General features: G+C 55.6%; 1 protein-coding gene across 2 annotated transcripts in view; it reads right to left on the reverse strand.

The window, feature by feature from the left end:
* The window catches only part of CABIN1 (calcineurin binding protein 1), a 107190-nt gene that overhangs the window by 8338 nt on the left and 94886 nt on the right, over positions 1 to 3966 (reverse strand). The gene's annotated exons all lie outside the window — the stretch shown is intronic.

Here is a 3966-nt window from a genome sequence, read left to right on the forward strand (position 1 = left end):
TGACAGGGACCAGAGGTGCAGCTGAGGTGAAATGGACCAGAGATGCTACAGAGGTGAAATGGACCAGAGGTGCAGCTGATGTGACAGGGACCAGAGGTGCAGCTGAGGTGAAATGGACCAGAGATGCTGCAGAGGTGAAATGGACCAGAGATGCTACAGAGGTGCAGTGGACAGGCCTTGGCCACAGACTGGATGAGGGGGTGGGGGCGAGTGAGGATCGAGGATGACTTCTAGATCGGGAACCTAAGGGTGTCAGGGAAGTCTGGGGAAAAGTTAAGGAGTTCCATTTTGGACATGCTGAGTTTGAGATGTTTCTTCAACATCCTGTTTGAAATGTTCAATAGATAGTTGGAGATGGGAGACTGGAGGTTTGAAATCAGGGCTAAATATATAGGCCTGGGAATTATCTGCACAGAGATGATAATTTAACCTAAGGGAGTTGATGAGGGGATACCCAAGGTTAAGAGACATGACCTGGGAGAAGATCCTGCAGAGAAGACACAGAAGAAGTAGGAGAAGAGCCAGGAGAGAACAGGTATTCTGAAAACCCAGAGGGAAGAGAGGATCCAGGAAGAAAAAGTGATCCATGGGGCAGCTGGGTGGCACAGTGAATAGAGCTCTGGTCTTGGAGTCAAGAGGACCTGAGTTCAAATCCAGCCTCAGACACTTAACACTTACTAGGTACATGACTCTGGGCAAGTCACTTAACCCTGACTGCCTCACCAAAAAGCAAAAAAAAAAAAAAAAGAAAGAAAGAGATCCATAGTGTCAAAGGCCACAGAGAGGTCCCAGAGAATGATGGAGAAGAGACAAGTGGATTTGGCCACTAAGGGATCATTGGTGACTTTGGAGAGAGCAGTTTGGGGGGAATAATGAGACCCCAAATCAGATTCATGCCTGGCATGGCAGCAGCCTCCATGCCTCCAGATACAAAGCCCTGAAGGACCTCACCCCTTCATGTCTGGAATTCCCATCCTCGGTAGTGACCTCAGTCTCCCTTCCACTACTCCCCCAACTCCAGTCCTGGAACCAAAATTTAATCAACTCCTTAGTCCTGGAAAAGGTGTATCAGCCCACTCCCCTAAGACCAGACTCACCATCCTGGTCACTCTCTAACCATGATGTGCATCTGTGGCTATCACCCCTGATGTGCACCCAGCAGAAAGATCTTTGCTTTTGTAACCCCTGGAGGCCAGGTCATGGCACACAGTAAGTATGTAAGACATATTTGTTCATTCCGTCAGATTGTTTTGGGAGGTCAGATGAGGGTGGAGGCTTAAAGGAGAGACAGTTCCTCTAGCTTAGAAGGATAGACAGTCCTTCTAGCTTGAGGGAGTGGTGGGGGAAGCCTATTTTACAGATGAGGAGACTGAGGCAGGCAGGGGTAAAGTGACCTGCCTAGGGTCACACAGCTAGGGAGAGTCCGAGGTCACATTAGAACTCAGGCCTTCCTGACACTATAGAAGCCAGAAAGCCTGGATTTCACATTTCCCTTGCCAACTCCTGGTCCGCCACAAAACCAGATGCCCCACACAAGCCCAATCTAGGCCTCACAGGACCACTGCATTTCAGATTGGGAGGTAACCTCAGGGGCCACTGGTGTGGGAAGAGTCCTTTCCAGACTCTTCCTGCTCTGTGTTCTCAGAATTTCTACCTTTAGCAAACCCATGGACCCGTTCTCATTGTTTGCTCTCGTCTGTAAAAGGACTAGAAAACCAGATAAGCACTATGGTTAGAACTGGATGTAAAGTAAGAGTAAACAGGCACTGAGACCTGTAGCCTCTACTCTAACTTCCTGCCTGGGTCCTGAGAGGGAAGACTGGCACATCCCACCTATTCATTCCTTCAGATCTTCATCCCTCAGTCCATCCCTTCTCCTCACGTTCAGGCAGCTCTCTGCTGGCCTGTGGTCTTTCCAGAAGTCTCTAGAGCCTGGCGGGGGCCACAAAGCTCCCAGCCTTCCCTGGAAGCACAGCCCTAGGGACTCCCCACCAGGCATCAAATCCCTGGGCATGTCCCAACCCGGGAAGTGATTCCAGTGTGCCGGTCCACTGGGCCACGGCTCTGCCCTGTACTAACCCCTGGGCTTCCCTCCAGGCCCTCTCCCAGCTCTGGATCCAGGGTAGCCTTCCTGCCTGTCCCTGGAGATGCTCAAAGCCAGCGACTCCCCCACAGTCTCCCTCTGCTCCATCTCCACACTTTCCAGCCTCAAGTATAAGGGTTTTTGCCAAGGCTTTCTCCGCAAAGTCAAAGTCAGACAACGCACGTCTCAGTCATAGGGACTCGGAGCTAGGAGGCTGGTGGCCACCTGGGAAGGGACCCCACACGGGCTCACAGGTCCTGCCCCCCAAGGACCAGCACAGCTGAGTCGAGGAGAAAGTTGTTGCCAGGCTGGCCCTAGCAGGCGTGACGTCCCAGGGCCCGCAAAGACAAGTGTCCACCTCCTGGTCCTGGGGGAAGGATGGGCTCGACTCTCGGCTTTCCCCGGTACAGCTCCTGACCCTAGGTTCACCAGGCCTGGCGAAGGGAGGGGAAGCCGCTCGCGCTCTCTCCCCGCAGGGCCGTCACTCAAGACTCGTCCCTCGTGTTCCCTCAAGGATTCCACCAAGAGAGTGCAGGCAATGCTGAGATACGGAGGTATGCACACAGTGAGGATGAGGAAGGAAGCAGCCCCTCTGCCGCCCACCTGAAAGTCACGATCTCCAGGATATTAATGCAGAGACGTAAGACGCGAGCTGTGTCACAGGGGTCAGGGGGCCCGGGGAGCTGAGAGTTTTCAGAAAAACATCACCAACTACCGACAGCCACAGGAAAGTGGCTCCAAACCCCTCCTAGTAAGAGAAACGCTGACTCAAACATGACAATAGGGGAAGGGAGGATGCAGGGGGGCACACACTCCAGCGCGTGCCGCTCTCCCCAACCCGAAGCAGAAAGGGAAAGATCCCATTCACACAAGAAATATTCCCAGAGGCTCAGAGCCGTGGCGTGGCACGGGAGGGTGGCGGGCCGGGGAGGGGCCCTGAGAAGCAAGGAAACGCCGAGAAGCCCAGGAAGACTCGCGTGAACCGATGAGGTGGGGAGCCGAGCAAACCAGGAGAAGCCACCCGGCGACCACAGCGGCCCACGGCGAGTGGGGTGGGGGTGGGGCACTGCAGAGACCGCAGAGGAAGCGGCTTCATCCTTTGTTACAAGAGATGGCGGGCGGCTTCCTCGGCTTCCTCCTCCTCCCACAGCCGTGGCTGCTGGGGCAAAAGCAGAGGCAGACAGGGGAGGCTGCCCTGGGTCCGTGACAACGCAGCCTGGCCCCGGGGCCCTCGGTCGGTGGCGGGTGGGGATGCGAGGAGGCGCCCGAACCCGCCACTCAGAGAAGGGCTCGCTCTCACTTCCTCCTGCATCGTTCTCCACATCCGTCCTCAGCACTGCTCTGCCTGGCCACATCCCCCTCTCCCCTCCCCAGCACTGCCCCCTCCATCCTCTCCTACCGTGAGCACCTGCTAGGTAAGCCAACCTCCAGAGCGTCGCCCATTCACCCACAGACCTTGTCTTCTCTTCCACGCAGGGTGCAGGACTCCACCTGGGGTCTGACACACAGATGCCAAAGGCAGGGGAAAAGAAAAAGGGAAGGAGGAGAGAGGGGGAAGGGGAAGGAGGGAAAAGAGAAAGAGGGAAGAAAGGAGGAAGAAAGAGAGGGAGGAAGGAGGGAAAGAGGAAAGAAGGAAGGAAGGAAGGGAGGGAAGAAGGAAGGGAGGAATGAGTGCAGGAAGAAGGGAAGAAGGGAAGGAGGGAGGAAGGGAGGGAGGGAGGATGGGGAAGGGAGGGAGGAAAGAAGGATGGAGGAAGGGAGGGAGGGAAGGGAAGGAAGGAGGGAGGGAGGGGTGAGGGGAGGAGGGAGGAAGGGAGGGAGGAAGGCAAGAAGGACGGAGGAAGGGAGGGAGGGACGAAGGAGAAAGGGAGGGAGGGAGAGAG

The sequence above is a fragment of the Vombatus ursinus genome, unplaced genomic scaffold, assembly GCF_900497805.2.
Source record: "Vombatus ursinus unplaced genomic scaffold, bare-nosed wombat genome assembly UNPS02015012.1, whole genome shotgun sequence".
NCBI classification, from domain to species: domain Eukaryota; kingdom Metazoa; phylum Chordata; class Mammalia; order Diprotodontia; family Vombatidae; genus Vombatus; species Vombatus ursinus.